We start from the raw sequence: 23,774 nt of genomic DNA, 5'->3' as shown, positions 1-23,774 counted from the left end.
TGTGTTCTTGTTTTTATTCCAAAATCTTGGCTTGTCTTTTCCTTTAAAGTCATCTTTGTTTTCCTTGAATATCTTAATGACTCCTTGTTCAATTAGGACCTTTTCTATCGCTAAACCCTTTTCAATGACGTCCTTGAAGGTGGACAAACAAGTTTTCCTTAGATCATAGCCAATGTCTTTGTTAACATTCTGGGTGAACATTTCTACCATTTGTTTTTGTGGAATTTCACAAGAGCATCTGCTGGCTAGATTTCTCCATCTTTGTAAAAATGATGCAAAAGACTCTCCCTCTTTTTGCTTGGTGTTGCACAAAGTAGTGACTGATATGTTTGTCTCTATATTGTAGGAGAAATGTTGAATAAATGCCTCTACTAAGTCACCCCATGACTTAATACTAGGTGGAAGTTGGGAGAACCATTCCATAGCTTGATCACCTAGGCTTTGTGGGAATAATCTCATCAAATATGTCTCTTCTGCTGCTACCTCAATGCAAGCTGTGAAAAATTGTCTTATGTGTGCCTTAGGATCCCCTTTTCCTCTATACTTATCAAATTTAGGTGTCACAAAGTGTGTAGGAAACGGAGGCATTGGAATGCTCTTGTCAAATGGATAAGGACATATGTCTCTCATTGTGTATGTTGGCTTCGGTGTATTTATGTCCTCCATTTTCTTTTGTAAGTCCCTGATTTGTTGCTCCAAATTTCTCTTAGGTGGAGATCGACTTCTTGGACCATACCCTATGCTTGAGGCACCAATTGGAGGAGGAGCATGTTGCATATATGGATGATATCGATCATACACATGTTCATATGGAGGAGGTCTATAGTGATGTTGCATATATGGACCACTTGGTATAGATTCATGTTGAGGAACACCATATCTATTTTGTCCATGTATACCATATTCTACAGGCATGTCATGTTCTAATGTGTTGCCCCCAAATTTGACACGGGGTTTCCTTGTGTCCAAATTTTGAGCATGCCTTTGAATATCCAATTGCTTTGGTGGTTGATCCTTAGCATTGGTATGTGATTGAGCATATCTTTCTGCATAAGACTTCCATAATGGTCTGCGAAGGTGCGTATCATATGTTTGACCATGTGTATGTGGGACCTCTGGTTTTTGAAACAAAGATGATGGTGATTCAGGTACCATATGTGGTCCTCTATTTCCTCCACTATTAGGCCTCCTTTGGTCCATGTTGGAGTGAGGTTGTTGCAAAGGCTGATTTTTCGTTATTTGAGACATGTCAAAATCATGAGGTATTTTGGCTCCACTTTGTGCCATCATTTGTAAGAAGTATTGCCTATCCCTCCTCATTATTTCCTCAACCAATCGATTGAAATGGGGATTCATAATGGATTCTTCCACATCTGTTGAATGTACCGAAAAGTTGTCCATATTGTCATTGTGTGTATCATTGTTGTTTGTAGTGTCCATGTTCTCAACATTTGGAATGTTTCTATAGGCATCCATGTCAGGTAATGTGTTATGATCAGTATTGAAAAAGACATCATTGTCATACTCATAGACACTCATGTTTGCGGACTCTTGAGCCTCTTTAGTTTCTCTCCTAGACTTTTGAAGGCAAGTTTCAACCATGAACTAGGTATTGACCGATATGTGTGAGACTAGATGAAAATGGAAAAAAGTATGAAAGACCAAGAGTTGGATGGAATGTAAATGAATCTGAGGTGTACTTGCAATGTCCAAAGTGTAAGACCAAGTATGTATGTAGTAGAGTAGGTGTGACTTCCAAAGAGAGGATAGTTTCTCTTGATGAGGTAAGTTGACATTGACTCTAAGACCAAATGAGACCCAAAGGTGATAGACCTTGATGAGGGACCACTTAGCAATATGTTGTTGTATGTAGTGTGTTGACAAAGTATGATGAGGACAAGCAAGTGACCTTTTGACTCAAGTTTAGACAAATGTGAATGTAATGTAAGATGTGAAGCAATGATGGACTGTGTGAGACCCAAAGACAGGTTGAATGCTAGATGAAAACCTGGAGAAACAACCTAGGAAGCTCAAAAATTCTGAAACTAATTGTGTTTGTTTGTTGGACTATAACAGTTTTTCAATTCTGAACACAGACATGCCTGTATACTTCACAGACGCGATTTCTTGACACAGACATGGTTCTGTTTAACACAGACGCGCTTCTGATATTTTTGTAAAATGCACTATTGATTATGGGGACACAGACGCGTTTCTGCCCTTCACAGACGCGGTTATACCACATAGACGCTATTATGCCAGACACAGACGTGTTTCTACAAAATTTGTGCAATTTTTCCAATCTGTGAAGTTGTTTTGTTGTGACCAAATATGACTGTTTGACTATTTTTTCGTGACAAGAGGACATAGTGTTGATGAGGACCCAATGTTTGTAAGTGTCTAGACTCCAAAATGACTCCAAGAAAAGTGTGTTGTTTGATGTAAAAATGTTTTGCATACACTTGAAGACACAAAAGACACAATGTTTTGTTGTTTGGTCTTGAATGTTTAAAATAAGTCAAGTACAATTCTTATGGTTGGCCAAGACAATAGTTGTTGATCCCCAATGGGGTTTTACCCCCAAGGCTACACTATTCAAAGCGGATACTTAGATGCTTGACCTCACTGGCTCCACCCTCGGCACTCACTTCTTGAGTCAGCTAAGCATCAGTCCCCACGAAAACTCCCCGTGGCAAACTTTGTATCTCTACTAAGAACCGTATGTGTGTGGGCCGCTACCAGAGGTCCGACCTCCTACCTCAACAACTAGAAGGATTTTGGCTTCTAAAACAAAAAGGTGCTAGTAAGGGCATCCGCTCGTGTGGCCATACATGTGGCACTTTCAGCTCTGTAAATATAGAAGGCTCCCAACCGGTAGGGGTTACGCCCTACAACTGATCAAATAAATTTGATCAAACGGGTTTATGGGGAGACATAGTGTCGATATGAACTAATCAGCACATGTTATCCATAGTTTTCACCATGAATATAGTTGTTTATAGTGGTTCGGAAGAGGTGGGTTTTCCTCGCTACCACTTGGGTCATTCTCTTCTCACTAGTAGTCCTAATGACCACACGGGAAGACAGGCCCTCTAAAGATTAAACAAAAAGAGCCTATTGCTCAAGACACAAAAGACAATGATTCAATTTTAGTGCACCAATTGAAGTGTTTGCTAGTCTATGAAAACAAGGCACACAATAAAAATCAAAACCCTTGCCAAGGACCTGCAACAAAGAGTTGTTAGTAGTTTGGATTGTTTCAAATAATCACCCCCTCCTGCAAGCACACAAGTTAGGTAAATTTTAAATCCAAAAGACTTTGTGAAAATAGGGGCCTTCAACCAAACAATTTTACTTTCAAGGCAAGCTGCACCAATTTCGTTGGATCTGAAAATGTTAGCTCGAAATAAACCAGATCTGAAATCCTAAATGCCAAAACTCAAAAACTAAATCAGCAACTCAAAATTTGAAATCAGTGTACACAGACGCGATTACCCTCGACACAGACATGACTTCGTGATGCAGACGCGGTTCTATGAGACACAGATGCGGCTCCAAAATGCAGACACGACCTCTGGACACATACGCGGCTAAAAACACCGCAGACGCAACTGAGGAATGCAAACGCGATTTCTGGAACCTGCAAAAATAAAATACTACCGATAACACAGACGCGATTCCAGATGTTGCAGACGCGCCAGAAAATCAAAAATGTGATCCGAAAGTACGCAGACGCGAGAATATCAAAATATTGTCAAAAACGCCAGATTTGCAACTTCAAAATACAAAATCTGCAACAAGGATGTTAAATGCAAAAAGGGACAAGGGTCCCACCGGGCGTGCCAAAATGTATATGGTGAAAATGGATAACAATAATAACGATATTGAAAGGCTAAATGAATTCAACCACAAAACCCTAGCCTAACAACAACAAAGATCCACCATAACATATGAAGATTACCTAAGACAATGCAAATCAAATGAAATCACAAAGATTATACCATCACATGTCTAATAGGGTTTGGATCTCCATTCTTCCTATCTCCATTGATCTTGCTTGATATATTTGCTCTCAGATTTTATGTGCACAAGAGCTCAACAAAGAATGGAAATGTGGTTGCAAGTAGGATCGTAGTGTAGTCAATTGATCAAGTAGTCAGGGTCTGATAATGAAGGAAGCATCTCCTTATATAGAAGACACTATATGAAATGGAGGGATAAGATTGAGAGGTGTAAAAGGAGGTCGGCTATGATTAGAGGGTAGGTAAAAGAAATAATAAAATAATGAAAGGGGTAGGTAGTGTATGAATTAAGAGATGAATGACATCTGTCATGGGTAGAAAAGGTTAATGAATTAATTAAATAAATAAAGATTTATTTAATTAATAGAAGAAGTGAGATCAATTAAATAAATAAGATATTTATTTAATTTAGGAAAAAGGGTAATTTAAATAAATAAATGTATTTATTTAAATGAGAAATAAGGCTAGAAGAGGATAAATGAATTAATTAAATAAATAAAGATTTATTTAATTAATAGAAGAATTAGGCTAAAATAATTAAATAAATAACATATTTATTTAATTAGACTAGACAATTTTGGGTTTCTATATCGGCCATCGCCCGACATTTTATCACAATATCCATCCAGGACATACTTAGCGTAGTCACTATCCTGGTTTATCCACATATCCTTTCACCGCATCTCACCATGGCTTGGTAATCCCTGTACATATCCACATTAAGAGGCACACTCGGCTAGGGGCAGTATCAATTAGAGCTTGCAGCACGTTCAAGACGTCAAAACTAGTAGCAAACTTAGAACATCATATCCAGCAAACAAAACTCAACAATCACAAAAACCACACATTGATCACTTAACGAGACTCAAAGACTATGATGGATGATTTTCTGAAGTATCAAATGTTGCATCTTGCATTAAGTTTTGACTCTTTTTGCACTTGAACTTTTTGAATTATTGGATCTTCTACCTTTTCTCAACAAATGCTTCAAGCTGGAGAAAGTCATGGGGACTCCATTTTTTTTTTAGTTTTCTGTCTGTGAGGCGATCATTTGTACTGTGTCGATACTTGTCTTGAGAAGTGATTCACAACATATCACTGAAGACATGATTCCACTTTATGCATACAAATGGTTTAATCTTGTCTATTTATACGCAATCCACACTCAGGTCGTCCTGGTTCAATTATACCTTGACGCTTGTGCTATCTTGCAAAATAAAAAATCATGTAAATTTTCTCAGGTCATTATGGTTCAATTATACCATTATGCTTGTATAAATTTTCAACATATCCCAAAACAAACCAATGCTCAATGATGGTACCTACAAAGAAAGCAAACAACATGTAGCTATACAGGGATGACCAATGCAAAATGAGGATGCTCAAATCAATTAGTTGCATATAATTTTACAATTAGTTGCATATCAATTTATAATTAGTTGCGTATCATTATCATACATCTCATTTTCAAGATACATCTCACATCATATCATATCATACATCTCACAACATCATGCATTATCACATCATATTTATCACATATCACATCACATACATCTATCTAAGCATTACATCAACATAGAATAATCAAAAGCATATAGAAAGCATACTCCATAATACATCACATAAGGATCAAAGAAAATGGTGTCATATATATATATATATATATATCTCAAAAAAATGATCAATGTACAAAATATGTCATGTATGTGCCAATACAATAAAATGATCAAAATACAATAGAGATAACGTCTCTTAGGTATGACTATCTCCTGAAGGAGACCATCTCGCTGTAGATGTCCCAACACTTGGATCTCCAGGTGGATCCTATCTAGGAGGCCCTATCACGCCTCTTCTCTTTGTCCTCAACCCAGTCTCTCGAGATCAACTAGATCTCGACACTGTGAAACTCTACACTCGACGCTCCCTAGGCACCGCATCCTCATAATGTCTCCATTAGTAGTCCACCTCCTTAGCACTCAAAGCCAACTCTCTCAAGGTGTCTCTCACCGGGCCACCTGTTCTTGCTCTCTGCAAACTCGCTGCGAGCTCCTCTGCTTCACCCCGATGCTCTATCTCAGTATCGCGCTTTGTGGTCAGCTGAATAATCTGACGCTGATGCGCCAACAACTGTGTCTGCAAATGTTGCACTGATAAATGCAATGATCTAATCTGTGCATCCTCCACATGCATCGAAATCCACATCTATAGGGGTACCTGTGAAGGGGTACCCCTGTCCCTCTACCTATCCTTGGTGCTGGTGGAGGTAAAACATCTGATCTCCTCCTTTGGGCCAGTCATCTGAAATCATCATGCCCTCCCACTGCCTCTATCACCTCTCCAACCCTCTCCTCACCCCTAGCTCTGATAGCCAAACCTCCTCTCCCTCTATCCACCATAGCCCGTTGCACTGCTCTCTCCACCTATATCCCTCTATCACCACCATCTCCACCCCTATCTCCTCTCTTCTCCCGATCCAATCTACCTCTATCCCCTTGCCAACCTCGGCCACCTCCTCCACCATCTCCGCCATCACCTCCTCCTCCATCACCTCCTCCCTCATCCACCTCCTCACCAGCCTCTCCCTGTCTCCCTAACCTCTTAGGTTGATCATCCTCCTCATCATCAAAAGCGGGAATCATCTCCACTGGATTAGATATCCTGGCCACTGTGCACGCTACAAAGAGTGCGGCAAACTCATCAGTCATACCTGCATCCCTTATCTCAGGGGCATAGTCCCATACTTGGCTGGCTAAGTGGAAGAACTCCTTAACTGTCGTTGCGCTATCAATCGTAGGTCCCCACTCTGGAATGTCCTGTCTATGTCGAGCATAAAAAAATGCTCCCTATGGAATCCCTTGCTGTCGACCATACTGCTGCAGCACCCGACTATGCAAAAACCTCTCAATAACAAAGGGTGTTCGCCCTATCAGATACTTGGATATATATACATAGGGCATCTCCATCCCATCCTCTATCCATACCTCACAACCTGTATATGGTCGCCAGACAACCGTATCAATATCATCCAAAACTCTCCTCCAGTGATCTAGTTTGCCCAGGTTACGCTGGACAACTATCCCTCGATATCTGTATGCGTACGCACACCCAATAGGCCTATCTCTGTCCGCCAGTGGCCTAGCTGTGGGAATATGCTCCCATGTCCATACCTATAGCAATGTGACTCCAAATGATAGACTACCATAACCCAAATATACCACTTGATGCAAATCCCTGTATAAGTGGGCCAGCATAGCCGACCCCCATGCAAATCGGCGACCCTGTGTCACCATGTCCTCCAGAACCAATCCCTATCCCACTGCCAGTCCCTTCAACCTACGGTTGGGACATAGGAAACCACCTATAAAACCTACCAAAACTGATGGTAGAGGAGCGTAATCCAAATCTAAGAACTCCTGTCAGGGGATCTCATACCCGCAAACAGTATCATCCTGCAGAATCCGGCGAAGTGCCTCAGTCCCACCCTCCTCAGTCTGTTCATAGGGTAGCAATGCACCTACCACAAGAATCAGTAGAATCCAATAACAATCCTTAGGCATCACTGTGATCTCACCTGTCGTCAATTGAAAGGTGTTCGTATCACTGTGCCACCTCTCAACCAACGTTGTCAATAAACCCCGGTTCACGATAAACTGAGGCATCTCTAACAACGAGGATAGGCCACACCTCTCAATAATATCTCTATCAGCCCGTGTCAATCGTGGTATCAATGACCATGGTCTTAGAAATCGCTCACGCGACTGAACCACTCCAAGGCAATCCTGTTGAAAAGCAAAACAAGTCCAATATCAGTTTGCTCATCAAAACCATTGATATAAAAATCAAATTCATATCAAAACTTGAAACTTTGAAAATCTAATCAAGTTCCACATCATATCAATCCATTTTCATATCAACTCATATCAACTTGTAAAACAACCCAAGTTTCACAATCATATCAACTTGTAAAACAACTCAAGTTCTACAATCAAATCAACTTGTAACACAGCTCAAGTTTCACATTCATATCAACTTGTAGCACAACTCAAGTTCCACAATCAATGCAACTTGTAAAACAACTCAAGCTCTACATATATATCAACTTGAAATAATGCAAATCAAATCAAGTTCATATCAAACACATCCATATCAAACACCACATCATATTAAATCAACATCAAATCTATATCAACTTGAAAAATTGCAAATCAAATCAAGTTATATCGGAACTCATATTGGACAACTTATCAAAACAATGACATCAGACACGCAAACCGACAATTTGCACCTATCCCGGCAAAACTGGCATCAACCTACCAATTTTCTTCATCCACACATCACTTCACTAAATTTTTTCCCCTATGCACTAAACTACTTACTATGCGCTACCCTGTCCTCATAAAGCGCTACCCAATCCACCTTATGCGCTAGCCAGAACCTATGTGCTACCCCTTTTCTCCAAAGCGCCACCTAACCTACCCCAAGCGCTAAACTACCCTATACATTATTTTATCCTGCTCTTGCACTACAAGTCTAATCCTATGCGCTAGGTCATACCTACGCGCTACCTAGGCCTACCCATGCAACCCCCTAGAAACCCTATGCGCTACCCATTTTGCCCTCTGGGCTACCTTGTGATCCCAATGTGCTAACCTAATCCTAAGCGCTATCCTAACCTGCAGATGCGCTACCCTAATCTTTTTGGATGCTATCCTTTTTTTTTGAACCCTACGCTCTACGAAACCTATCGTGTGTGCTATGCTTTGACCCTGACACACTAAACCGACAAATCCGCGTGATAAAATTGAAAACATGATAAAAAAATGACAAAATAAAAAATCCAAAAGAGGTCAAAAAGGTTGACTTACTGGTGGTCCATACGCAACGGGTCTCCGATACCTCCGCATGCGCTCGAATCGATGAGAAGCATAAGGAACCGACATGTTGACTTTTATCCAAGTGTCACTTTCTCTAAAAGTCAACAAGCACAAATGAGACAAAAAGAAATCACTTTTTCCCTTTTATAGGGTAAATCGAAATTAGGGTTATGTGGAGGAACACGTAAATTGCTCGTGGTGTCTCATGCAACTCTACCAAACATCATTATCGAGAGATGAATCAATTTATCACATTCAACATAGACAAAAAATTAAAATGCCATAAATTTATCAAAAATATCCAAATCAAATCAAATGTTCAAAAATTTTGATTCATCTCCCGAGGGGGCATTATCAACATCATTTATCAAATTTGGGGCATCGGTTATCAAATCTGGGGCATGACATGAACATCTCGACATAAAAATTGATCATAACTAAATCATGGCAACACATCATTTTCTTTGAATCAACATGTGCAGACACGTCACTTCAAAGAGGGGCAAAATGTAGACGTATAAAAATGACCGTATTCTTAAATGAATATTCAATGTTCATTTTATTCCCATTCCTCTATTTAGTTAAATCTAATTTAATTAAGTCACCCACATCCTTCTATTTAATTAAGTAAATTATTCAATCTATTTAGTTAAATTCACTCAAGCCCTTTACATCATTTAATTGAATAAATCATTTAATTTAATTAAAATCCATTCTTCTTACTTTTTAATTAAATTTACATTTAATTAATAGTTTACCCCAAATTGAATAAATATAATTTATTTAATTTCCTAACTTGCAACCAAATTGAAATAAAGCAATTTATTTTAATTAATTCTACTTTCCCTCACCCACTTGCATTTTCCTACATCTCCCACTTGCATCCTAACCCTATTCCTAATTTCTTCTAGAATCCATCTAATCCTAATCAATTAACCCAAACCCATTCATTATCCCCTTTCCCTAAATTTGAGGAGGTCACTTCTCAAATTTGGAGTAAAGTCTTCAAAGGGCATTAAAGCCTTTATCCATTCAACAAGCTAACTTGTTGAATACCCCCAAATTTGGAAGGACTCTTACAAATTTGTCCCCAAAGTCTTCAAACCATTAATGGCTAACTAACCCTTAGTGGCATGGTTAAAGACTTTTTGACTAACTTAACCTCCATCTAACCCAGGGATCTCATCAAGCATTCATTGCTTTGACCATGGTTATCCCTTTAACCTTTGCACAAGAGTTTACCCCTTGGGTAAAAGCTTTATCCATTGGATAACCCTAACCTAACCTTAACCCTTACCTCCTAAGGTAACCATAAGGTTTTCTCAAGCATTTAATGCTTCTTTCATCTCCTCTCAACCAGTCTTATGTTGACAATTGTCACCATTTCATTGGTGAAAATTGTAAACATGGATTGATAACTTTCAATCCTAACCCTTGATTAACTCCTTCAATCTTGACCATCCATTGCCCTGTTTTTACTATAAATAGAGCTCTCCTTCCTCCATTTTGAGGATCCATGCAAGCTTTTAGTATCTCATTTATGCTCAAATTTATCAATACATCTAGCTTCTCTATGTAATAGGAATTAATCTAATAAGCATTTTAGACTATTTCCTTTATCATTAGCTTAAATTATTAACTAGTATATCATGTTAGGATAGTATTGCTACTAATCTTGTCATCTTATAATATAGTTTATTGCATTTGTAGAATCATGCATAGATAGGATGCATTTCATATGCACATCAATCCAAAGCATCCCTCATTCTTGCATTCGTCATCCCTAAGCCACTTTGCTTAGTGATTCGAGAGCAAAGGCATTGGCTTGAGGGACCCTGTGAGATAGAGAACCATGGAACCAACCTTGGGAAGTTGAGTCATTCTTCATGACTCCATAACTTGCACCAAGAAGTCTCGTGGGTGTGTGAACAAGCCTCTTTGAGACCACATTTTCGCATTTTAAGTTTCATTGACCCGCTTTTCCTGCACACAAATCCTATAAAAAGAAGTAAAAGATAAACGTATAGTTGCTAAAGATAGCATGACTTTTAAAAGGAGTTTTTGCATGACCTCCCCATTAGGACTCCAACTGTGCCTCCCACTCATGCTTCAGTGTTGACCAAAATTTTTGCATGACTACAAAAGCCTGGTTCATACAACATGGTCTTTGTAGTGCTCACCCAGCCTCCGTTTCGTAGTAGTTAACTGGAGTATAGAGGAAAATAATTGCAAGTCAACTGCGACTCCTAGCTTTTGAGTTCTTAATTTAGATTAGGTTTATTTCCTAGAAATTAGGACAAAAAACTCTATAAATTGAGGAGTTTGATTCATTTGTAAGGGTCCACAAATTGATGATTTGAGGCCCACTTAGAAATTTTAGATTATTTTTGGAGATTGTTATGAACTTGAGTTAATTTTGTGACACATTCTTTGAAATCAATACAAGAAACACCTTATAGATTGCCCGATCTATGCATATGCTCTACGAGTTTTTTCTTTGTAATCTGGTAATATCTATTGTTTGAAATCAACAACTTGTTTTGATCTTCTATTTATTGCTTTACGAATCACACTGCGCACGTAAGTGGTGTATGAGAATTACTGGGATAAACAATATTGTGGTGATATTCTTTCCATAAGTCTGTGAGGTTGCTGACTTTGCAGGTTTACTGGAGGTCTGTTATTGAATGCTGATTTGGATAATATTTGATGATTTTTTGGATTGAAAGGTACTAATCAAGTTGTCATTGAATTGGTTTTACTGTTATTTTCTTGTGTCCCTATCTCTTGCAATTTATTTCCAGAAGAATCTTAAAAGCATAAAATACAAAAAACAGGGAAGTTAAGTTATTAATGATTATTGGGATTTAGTTTCAACCAACAAGCCCCTTAACAGGTACAACCACATTAACCATTGAGTTGCCAATCACTGTCGAGACCTTGGAGTGATTAGTTCCCCATAATTTATTGCTTTTCAGGAGAGGTGGTGAGTGTTCACATTGACTACCTGACTATTGGCGAGTGTGTCAAAATATTTGTCAACAGGGGGGACATGCCCTCTACCTACAAAAATAAAAAATCGAGCATCACTAACACTTTTCTCGTGCACCTAAGACCACTTAGATCGGGGGGAAAGGATAGTGTGCGTTAGCTATGGGACTGCTCCACACATGCAAGTGCACAAAAACACAATAGACACTTGTTCTCTTTTAGTCCCACAAATATGTATGTTGTCTAATCTAAATGCAAGAAAGATAAAACTAAATCTAGTGGAAAAGTAAGTCTTTGGCAAGCATATTGCAAGAAAACCAATTACTAGTTTGACAAAAGTGGTTTTGGAGACACAAAAATTCCTACAAAACTCAAAATTTGATCAATAACAAGAAATTCTAACTACTCCAGCACAGATGCTAAAGTGCAAGTGTAGATTCCGAACATTCATGCAGACGTTATTGTCTGTGCAGGCGTTGAAATAAGGCCCAAAACTAAAACAAAAATAATAGTGTGATAAAAAATATTTGAAATTTAAAATTTGAAAATTCAGAGAGATATTATACTTGCAGAGATGCCAAAGCAAAGAAAAAACATTGCTCATCTACGCAGATGTTGAAACACATTTTATGGAAAGTAGTTAGCACAAAAAAATTGAAAATTGAAAAATTTAATAGAAGTGGGAATATAGGTTCGGTGGAGATGCCGAACCACAACGCAGATGCAAGATGTTTTCGTAGACGCTGAAGCGCTACTTCCGAGAAATATCGCCTAATTAGCCTAAGAAATCTAAATTACTGTTAAAAATCAGAATAATACTGAAAATACTAACTACAATTTAAATATTTATGTGATTTTTAACTGATATTTTAATATTTTTGTGCTTTTAATTGATTAAACACAAGGTAAAATGTAAAGAAATTGTTAGAAAAGCTAGAAAAGCAGAGACATTGAAATATGAAATGGAAACGTTAATGTTGGTATTATGGATGTGTTGCATTGGTTTTGTCATTGATTTCAACACTTATCAACACTTATCCTTCTAGAGATATTTGATTATGTTGAACTGGCACATTATGTTCACCGACAAGTTCAGTGACATGCATAGTCACCGATATTTGGTTCACTGACAAGTTATATTGTTCACCGACACTGAGGATGAATTGTTATCATTTGGAGATCACTTGGTTATGTCGAAGACATGGTTTGGACACTTGGTTTTGGTATTTTGGTTATTGGTCTAATCAGGATGACATATTTGCTATTATCGGCAAATTGGTCTAGGTTATGGATCGACATGCATTATCTATTCCAGATCAGCACAACATGTTATGGAGATGATTTAATATATTGGTATTGTTGTAATTGCATTAAGCCAACATGATGCATCACATCTTGACTTATTTGTAATTGATTTAATTGTAATATTCTTTGTGAGCCGACCTACGCATTTGGTCTTAGGTCTTGGTATATATGTAAGATCTCATTTGTGAGATGATGTAATAAGGTAGAAGAAAGATATATAACATAGAGAAGGTATATGGTTATGGTATTGTAACATGGTATGTGTGAATATAGAAGATCATATGAGCAGACCATAGAGAAGGTGATTATCAAATCTTAACCGGTACTGAATCCAACATTGGAGATGCTACTTTGAGCAGTACATTATCATTGGATTTAATCATCCAATTGTAGTCAGTGTGACTCCTATTTTGCGATTGAGCAATGAGCTCTAGGTGGTTGGCCTTTCTGCATGTCCAGACCCCATTTGTACACACATACTATATGTAGTAGTATCATCTGATTGTGGGTAAGGTTTCCCACCCTGGTTTTTCCCCTTACAGGGTTTCCATGTACAAATCTCTGTGTTATGTATTGTGGATGTTGTTTCTCTTTTTGTTTCATGCATTAAGTTTCACCGGTATTAATATTAATTGTTAATCTGTTAACCGACATTATCTTTGGTTTACCGGTATTATGTATCAAGTTTGATTAAGTTATATTTGGGTTGAAATTAATAGACAACTAATTCACCCCCCCTCCTAGTTGCCTTTGGGTCCTAATAGTTAATTAGGGAAAGCCTGCAGAAATGATTAGTGAGAATTTTCAAATTTGAATGGAGACGCTGATTCCCTTGAGCGTAGACGTCGATCTAGCAAAGAGGAGACGTTGAAATGTAGTCTTAGACGTCGAACCAGAAACTTGCAACTAAAATCCTTCATAATGCACAAAAAAGATCAGTGATAAGGGATGTGGCTCCCACCGGGCATGCCAAAATGAACCAAGGGAAAACAAACATGAAGGTTAAATGTTAGATTTAACCCAAATAAATACAAAACATTCAAATAAACTTAAAGAAAACTATTATACCTTCACATGTATTCTCTTGATTCTCAGATTTGACCTTTGATGAAGCCAAGGATGTGCCCCTCCTTCGCTTGATTGGATTGGTCCTTGATATGGATGTGGGATGCTCTTCACTATACAACAACAAGGTGGATTGGTGGCATGATGGATGAAGAGTGAGTAAAAATGGCTGTGTGTGGATGAATTTGGCTATAGTATGGATGCAATGAGGGATTTCTAGGCTCAAAGTAGTAGCATAAAATTGCATGGAAAATGAGATATGGAAATGAGGGGAGGAGACTCCAATTTATAGATTGGAGGAGGTCAAAATGGACGGTCAAGATCAATTTGAAATGGAGGGTGGAGATTGAATGAAAGTGACGAGAAGGATTGAGAGGATATGGTGTAGAGACCAAAAGATTTGCCATAATGACATTTCTTGTCTCCACACTCGTCAAGGTGAATGGGGAAGAGATCCCTAGGCACATTGGAAGAATAAAATGAATCAAAAATTCCTTAGAAAGAGACAATGGAATTAAAAATTCCCAAATAAAAGATTGCATGGGAAAAAGAAAAGAGAAAAGAAATTAAAAATTCCTTGGGAAGAGAGGGCATGGGAATGTGCAAAGGATTTGAAATCCTTTGACATGGCCAAAGTAGGTACATTTAAGGTTTGGAAGGTGAAGGGGACAAGCCATTTATGACAAATGGTTGACTTGCTTGTAATCTTGAGGATTAGGGTTGTACAAATGCTTAAGAGAGGTGGTTAGGTGGACTAATGAGAGATTAGAGAACAAGTGGATAAGCTTGGAGGATGTGAAAAGAAGAGAGAGAATGAGTGGAGGAATATAAAATTAAGGGATATTGTTAATCAAACTTCCAAAAGAATTAATTAGGCTAAGTGAAGATTAGAAGAAATGATTTGTAGGAATCACATGATTGAGTTAATTAGTTAGAATTAATTAACTAAGAAGAATTTAGAAGAATTGATGATTTGAATAGACATTAGAAGAATGAGAAAGATAATTAATTTATTGAGAAATTAATTATTGGGCTATAGTGATAAAATTAATTAAATTTGATTTAGTTAATTTTGAGAGGAATAGGGATAACCATAATTAATTAATTAATTATGTAGGAAGGCTAAATTAATTAAATATTTAATTTAATTAATTTAGACATCTAGACTTTTTTTTTTTTAAAGAAAAGCATAAATGATTACAACAAGATAGTTAATAAACTGTCATGAGATCTATCTAGAACAATGAATGCATCGTAGTAGCAAATAGATTTACTATGGAGCATAAATATTTGAATAAAATGCAACATAACAACATGATTATGTAGGGAAGTCTCAAAAGTATAATTTTACAAGACTCACAATGACAAATTTATGTTTGGAACAGTAAATACATAACAACAACAATTGAATTGACCATGGAGCATAAATATTTGAAGAAAATGCAACATAGCAATATGATAATAAAGGGTAGTTCAAAAAATATAGTTTTACAAGCCCCACAAAATATAAAAGGAACAATAATCATATTTTCAAGACATGCCTAAGACCTTGAGTTATATAGGTTTTCTTATTGTTGAGAAGTTGGTCAACTTGACATTTGGTGCTTATGATATTGCTATCGGGATTCAACTATGTACTTTTTGAGTCAAACTCATTGACCCATGTTTGATGAGTAGTGGTTCACAAGAACCCATCTCTCATGGGAATGAACTGACCACTTAGCTCTCATTACATCTAGGTGATGCTCACAGAGGTGAAACATTGGGCCTTTCCAAGAGGTCACCCATCCTAGTGTTACTGCAACTCAAGCATGCTTAACCACAAAGTTTCCTTCAAGGTTAAATCCACTTAGCTTGAAACGCCATTTGTAAAAAATTTATCAAGTGTTGTGCCTTATGAACTATTCATTATAGAGCCTCTTTAGCTCATCAATTGATAAGTAGGAGATATTTTCCATAGCAAGTCAAATTATGATTTTGATATTAGGATTCAACTGTGTAGTTTTTGAGTCAAACTTGTTGACCCATGTTTCATGAGTAGTGGTTCACAAGAACTCATATCTCATGAGAATGAATGGACCACTTAGAACTCATTACATCTAGGTGATTCTCATAGAGGTGAAGCATTGGGCCTTCCTGGGAGCTGACCCATCCCAATACCACTCCAACTCAAGCGCACTTAACCACAAAGTTTCCTCCAAGGTTAAACCCACATAGCTTGCAACCCCATTTGTAAAACCCTCAACAAGTGTTGTACCTTATGAACCATTCATTATAGAGACCCTTTAGCTCATCAATTGATTCATTCATTCTCATGAGAGATAGGTTCTTGTGAACCACTACTCATGAAACATGTTTTAATGAGTTTGACTTGAAAACTACACAGTTAAATCCCGATAATCAAAGGATGGTCCAAGAAGTGGCTATAAAACACATGCTTACATCCCATTTGGCCATAGAAATTGTCTAATGATTTTAATTAGGTTGTCATAATTTTTGTTGGAAGGCATCCAATAGGATGAGTAATACACATGAGAAATTTGTTTCCCCAATTAAAAAGTTTAGCTTTCACTCTATTAAGATGCATGCCACATATTAGAGAGAGGAACTCTAAGACAAAGGAATACCTCACAATTTCACCATGTTTAATTTATTTCCATTCCTATAGAATCCATGGTGGGATAGGTCCATCCGAAATCATCAAGAATTTAGTTTTATCATGAGAAAGTTGAGATCTAGAAACAATACAATATAATTCCAAAACATCCATCGTGTTAGAGATGCCTTTTTCATAATTTTATAAGAATAATAAGTTATCATCAATATAGTGGGAGTTATTAACAAGAACATCTTGAGGAATGAATATTCTAGAAATAAGATTCATTTTGTTTGCCCTTTGCAACATATAACCCAATGCATCAGTTATAAGTACATATATATAAGGAGATAACAAATATCCTTGACGAATAAAATGTTGTAAAGAAAAGGGACCAATTTTCATATTATCAATGATAATTTGAGAGTTAGTGTCTTGAAACAAAATTTGAATATGAGCTTGAATTTTAGGTTCGAACCCCAACCATTGAAGAATCTTAAGAATAAAATTCCACTAAATTCTATTGTAGCCTTATCAAAATCAAGTTTGATAAGAACAACATTCTAACTAGTTTGTTTGGCCCACTCACATGTTTCCCAAGCCAAAATCAAATTATCAAGGATGTATCTACCAACTATAAAACTATTTTTTTTCATCTTACATGATTTCTTGCACCACTCGTTAATCCAATTAGCTAAAGCTTTTGTAATGATTTTATAGGAAGTATTAAGAAGTGTGATAGGATGCCTACCAAAGATCTGATCTTCCTTCCTTCCTTCCTTTGGGTAGAAGTTTGATTATACACCATTAATGATTAGACCTAAAGAACCTTTCCAAAGGCTTCCGAATATAAAAAATAAAAATCTTCCTTAATGTGGTACCACATCATCCAATTAAATTTCATAGGGACCCTATCACTATGCAGACCTTTATAAGGAGCCATAAAGAAGGGGCAACTTCCAGCTCATCCAAAGAGAGAATTATATCCAAATGACGATTGTAGATAGAGTCTATTTGAGTAGGAATTTGATCTTTGACAAGATCCTCAAGAGTATTTTGAATATCCTACCAATGATCCTCTTTGAAGACATGTTCATAAAAATGTTTGAAAGCATTGCATATTTCAACTAGATCAATAAGAAGAGAACCTAATTTGTTTCTTATAGCACCAATTTTTTTTTTGTGTTTGTAGTTGAGATAATTAAAAAAATATTTAGTACCCTTATTTCCTTTAATCCAATGTAATTTTTCTCTCACTTCAATCCCCTGATCCTTGTTGTTGTCACTTTTTCGTAGTTGGGTTTCAACAACATCAATAGAAGTTTGAAGTTTAATATTACTAGGGTCAACATTGAGAAGTTTTTTGACATGAGGAAGTTTTCCTTGGAGATATTTTTTCTTACATTTCCATTGCCACGCCATTTTTTTGACAAAAGAATTAAGAAAACTAGTGCAATAAGAGATGATAACACACCCCCAATCAATCCAAGAACCCCCTTCATTAGGCTTAGGCAAGGAATTCTAAATCCCTTAAAGGGTAGCTAGACAAGTGGGATTATTTAAGTGAGAAACATTAAGCTTAAAAGGAAGAGAATTCTCAATGATGGGATTTTGGGAAGGAGCAATAGTGCACACAACGGGAAAATGATCAAAAAGGGGGAGAAGATTGATCTACCTGAACACATAACCCCTAAGGATCATAGACCAATGAGAGGGTAGAAGAGACATTAAATTTATCCAACCTTCTTATTTTTCTATTTTCTTCCATTTGGTAATTGGACCATGTAAACCAATTTTTAGAATGGCTAGCAAATTTATCTTGAGTCAAGTCAACCACACCTAGAGAGTTATGACAAAACAACCAACTTTCAAATTCATCCTTGCTAAGGTTTCCCAGTTTATTCCAACTATGGTTTTGGGGTTGTTCAACCATATTAAAGTCACCTCCAAGGATCTAATTTGCACTAGGTAAGTTATTAGTCATCTAGTCCCAAAGTTGTATTCACTCTTTGGAGAAACTAGGATCATAAATGGAGCAAAAACCAATGGGATGACCATTGATATTAATAAGAACCTACACTCAAATGTGAGAGGGATCTTCACCCTTACTAATAATGTTTTTTGAAATCCATGTTGACATTCCTATAACACCACCACCTTTACCATCCAATTGGTATGTATGCAAGATTGTGGCATCTTTCCAAACATCGTGTAAGGAAGCTTCAAGTCTAATATCATTGACTTCTTGGAAAAATAAGATATCAAGTTTCCATTTTACAACCATATCTTTTACTTTATATTTACGACGAGGGAGGAAAATCCCTCTAACATTCCAAGACTGTATTTAAGATTCACACTCGACAAGTTGGAGGGTTGCCACCCTAAGCTAGTAAGCTGAAGCTGTTATCAATAATAAGCTCTTGCTCTTTGAATTCTCAACTTATGGAGGTGGAAGAAGGTGATCTAGATCTATGATTCAAGTGAGAGGGAGGGTTTGGAGAATCACAAGAGCATGGTTGAAGAGAGGAGTGATGGGAAGGGGAATAGGATGGCTTGGGAGAAGGAGAAGGGGGAGGGAAGGATTAACAGGGTGAAGAATGAGGAACACAAGTAGAGGAAGATATTGGTGGATTTTTTCTTTTCCTAACCATTCTCCAATAGTTTGACATAATTGCATCCTTATAAGAAGCGACAAACTTACCACAAGCATTATAAAGGATGAAGGGATTAGGATAAGAAGGAGAGGTATTGTTAGTGACATGTGAAGAACAAGGGGGGGTGGATTGTTGGATGCCAAGGTCTGAGGCAACTGAGCCAATTTGCTTCTCTTGATGGGACAATCACATATCAGATGACCTTTTTTCTTACAATAAAAATAAGCATTTGGTTTATTCAAATAGACCATTGGTTGGTCTAATTCAAACCCTAGACCAATAAGTTTGATGCTTTTTGGTAAAGGATTATTCAGGTCTACTTCCACACAAGCCCTAGGATGAACCCTCAAGCTTGAAAATTTATCAAAATTGTGTTCACACCAGATAACTGTACCTAATTGAGCCAAATTATCTATTAAGAAAGGTTTGAATGCCAAGTTAAGAAAAGGGAGTTGAACCTGCATAGGATAACGAGAATGAGAGGGTCCTTCAGGATAAAAGTTAAAAGTCCAAGCTTGCAAGTAGCAAATTTTCCCACATACGACCCAATTGTCTTATTGTAAGACAACTTGAGCATGATTTGTTGACTAAACATGCAAGAAAAATACCCTTTGCCAAGACCTCTTAGGGTCTCAATCTTCCAGCCTTGACTTTCCCAATTAAAATGGGCCCATTTATAAAAATCTGCCTAAGAAGGAATGCCTTTTATGAAAAATAAAATTATAGTTATATTTTAGCAATCACTAATAACTTCTACAAATTCATCAAGAAGTTGCATTTCTAAAACTTTACCAATTTTGGCATATTGCTAGTCTTCAGGAAGCGACTTCATATATTTTCTCGTTCTCCATATATTTTCTTGTTCTATCCTCATCAGAATGTTTTTTGGTTTTGGGCCAACACTGCCCCCGACTTGGCTTGCCACTGATTTGAGCCACATTGGAACCTCCAGAACGACGATGGTTTGTAGAATATTTCTTCGACATATGTTATGCCTAGGGTTTTTATCACTTCACACCTTTCGCCTAGCTAAATAAAAAAGTGAAAAAAAACTTTCTTTATATTTTATTAAAACCAACAATTTAATAGATTGCAAAGTATAAAATTAATATTGATTTTAAAAGAAATTAAACATGGTATTCTTCATCATGATTAGTTGTATAAAAAGATTTAATTTTATATTGACAATCTAATCAACTTTATTATGCATATATTTGTACTTGATATTATTTTGACTTACATTAAAAATTATAATCTAAGAAGTTGTAATCTACAAATTTGTTATTGTTTAACTTCTAAACATTTATTATCTAAATAAAGTACTCCATAAATAATTTCAAAACAAAAAAAATCTTACAATGTAAATTTTTCTAATAATTACTTTCATATCTAAACTATTTTTCTATTAAAATATTGTTTGCATGTCTAAGCTATTTCTCTATTAAAATATTATTTCTATGTCTAAACTATTTTTCTATTAAAATATTGTTTCCATGAGTTTTGGGATGCTTTATTAACTTCTTTGATTATTTTGATTCAAAACATATTTTGTAAAATTTGATAGTAATTGCACATTGTCTTCTAACCATTGAATTTCTAACTAATGGTTAGGTTGCATCCACTATTTGTTATTTCATTCTTGACTTATTTTTTTAAAATTTTTTTGAAGGGACAATTAAATTGTTTGTTTGTGTGGTTAAAGCTCTTTGAAGGTTATTATTTGAACCACCTAACCGCTAGTCAAAATGATATATCCACTCCACACAATATGTATATTTAGTATTTCCCTGCTTTTTTGTAAGGAGCATAATTGCGAAATCACGGTAACCGTAACTGCAAATATTTCTCCTCCTCTGTTTGGCGAATTTCGTTGTCTCAACCCAAAAAAGTTCATGGAAAATTGAACCCCACAAACGAGATTCTATGCTTTTTTTATCAAAAAACATCTAGCATAGATTATATAATGTAGACACAAGGGAAAAATAGTTTTTAATAAATAAATTGTATAATGGTTCCTAATAACTAAACTGAATAATGGTTCTTAATAACTAAATTGAATACACGAACGTCAAGAAGATTCACGGGGTACACTCTTTAAACGTGGCTGACTCCAAAAACGACTATTGTACCTCGAAGGGCACATTTTAATTCGCTGTCACACAGAGCAAGAAGAAGAAAATTTCGCTAAATTTTTGCTTTTTTCACCTCTAAATAAGCGGAAAACCCTAAGCACCAGAACAAATCGATCGGGCTTTTCGCTCTAACTTTAGCCCCGTTACCCGCTTTATGTACGCCAGAAAATTTCCAGGGTTTCTCTTTTAGCAGATCAACAGTCACTCAAAACTTTTAGGTATGCAATGCAATGTATTGAAATTTCTGTTTCCTTGGCATTTCTGCATTTAAAAATATGCTTACCAATTTTTAATAGCGCACTTATAAAGAATTTTGAGGGATTTTTGTCCTTTTTCTATATTTTAAAAATTTAGAGCTAGTTCTTGGTTTTGCTAAATTGCAAAAAATGCAGAGCAAGTTTTATATCCTAATTTGTATTAGATATTTGTTCTCCTGTTTTTTCCGTAGTTTAGAGGGATTTTGTTTGCGCTGTTTCATAATTTAGAGGTAATCTGTTTGTTTATTTTGAAAATCTAGAGAATTTTTTTTAGTGTAGAGCCAAGGAGCATATTTGTTCGTATACTTCTTTTGTAAATTGAGAGTGTCTTGCATTGTATGCGAGCTTTTCAGAGTAATTTCTTGATTTTGATAGCACTTTTAATTGATAATATGCAATGGAAATATTTTGTTAGCGTTTTGTCCAATTTCAGAGTATTTTCTTAGAGCTATTCTATTAGCTAATTTTAATGGAGCGGTTTTCTGCTTTTATATTAAAAAATTAGAGTAAATTCTAAAATCCTAAAGCCATTTTTATTGTTAATTTTAATGGAGCGATTTATTTGTTTATGCTTGAATTTTAGAGCTATTTTTGTCTGCTCATTCTGAAATTTCAGATCAAAATTTTCTGACGGATTGAAAGATAAATTTTGTTTAACCGTTTTGAAAAATATGCGCAATTTTTTTTAAACATATTTTCAAAGCTTGGGGAAATTTGTACAATTTAGAGCAATATATTTCAGTTACAATAATTTAGGGTTTTTCTGTATACCTCTTCTGTAAAAGTCAGAGCAATTTTGTTTGCTAATTTGTAAAATCTAGCCCAACTTTATCTTGCCGAGACTAATTTTTTCTTTGGGCGATTTTGTTTACCATTCTTAGTAACTTCGTTTGGAGAGTTTATGAAATTGAAGAAATTTTTCTTTTTTGTTATTTTAAAAAATACGGCAGCATCTTTGCTTGGAAATTTGATGTACAAGAAGCCGGAAATTTTCCAATTGCGCAAGCAAATATTCCGAATTGAAGTTGAAAACCCTCGCGTTTTAGTAGAATTTTGATAATTTGCTCTTTCCATTTTTTAGGATGACAGATAGAATATATATAATTGAAGCGATATAGCGGTTGAATTTTCCCGTACGTTGGGTGTGTACGTAAGAGATTCCAGTGTTTCTTTTCATGACGAAATTTTGAGGCTGACGTGGAGGGAAGAACCTAGGGGAATGATTAGTACAGTTTTTATAGAATAACTTTATTTTTAATTTGTGTAAATCGTTACATTCTATCATTGAATATGTACTTGTGTGATGCGTACATGTTGAAGATACTAAGGCGATATGAAGCACTGTTAGGATAGTGCGAAACATATTTAGGGTCTCTACTATCCGTGGTGAAATGCTAAATACGTGATTGGTTTTTATTTTTTTATTTTTGTTAAATTCCATAATGCTTCTATATTTGAATTCTACCTTCAGAATTAAATTACAAGTGGATGAGAACTAAGTTTGGTTTGAAAGGCAACCTCATCGATTGAAGGTGATTTAATCTTAACTTATAAGATGATTATAGTGGACTTAGACATCTATTTGCACTTTGAGTTCAATTAGTGAGTAAACTAGGGAGTTGACTAGGATCTTTTTTAGATTAAATAGTGAGGGTTCTATAAGTCCCCTCTCTTAGGTATTTAAACATTAAGCAAAAAAGAAGTTTGCATCCAAAATGGTCATACTGACCAAACAACTAAACATCATAAAGCCCAAAGGCAGTACTAACTACTTGAAGAGGAAAACAAACAATCAACCACCCAAAGAAACAAACAACCAACTACCCGAAGCCAAACAAACTTAATTGAAAAACCTAAAGGCAACACTAACTATTA

General features: G+C 36.2%; 1 long non-coding RNA gene across 4 annotated transcripts in view; it reads left to right on the top strand.

The window, feature by feature from the left end:
* Window positions 1-21,551: 21,551 nt before the first annotated feature.
* LOC131048793 (uncharacterized) overlaps window positions 21,552-23,774 on the top strand; it is a 144,189-nt gene continuing 141,966 nt past the window's right edge. For all 4 annotated transcript variants that reach the window (XR_009106520.2, XR_009106518.1, XR_009106519.2 and 1 more), the window contains exon 1: window positions 21,552-21,860. This is a non-coding gene — a long non-coding RNA (uncharacterized LOC131048793). The remainder of the gene's footprint in view (window positions 21,861-23,774) is intronic.

This window comes from Cryptomeria japonica, chromosome 8 (assembly GCF_030272615.1).
Source record: "Cryptomeria japonica chromosome 8, Sugi_1.0, whole genome shotgun sequence".
Classification (NCBI taxonomy): domain Eukaryota; kingdom Viridiplantae; phylum Streptophyta; class Pinopsida; order Cupressales; family Cupressaceae; genus Cryptomeria; species Cryptomeria japonica.
This window is presented reverse-complemented; position numbering and strand designations above follow the sequence as displayed.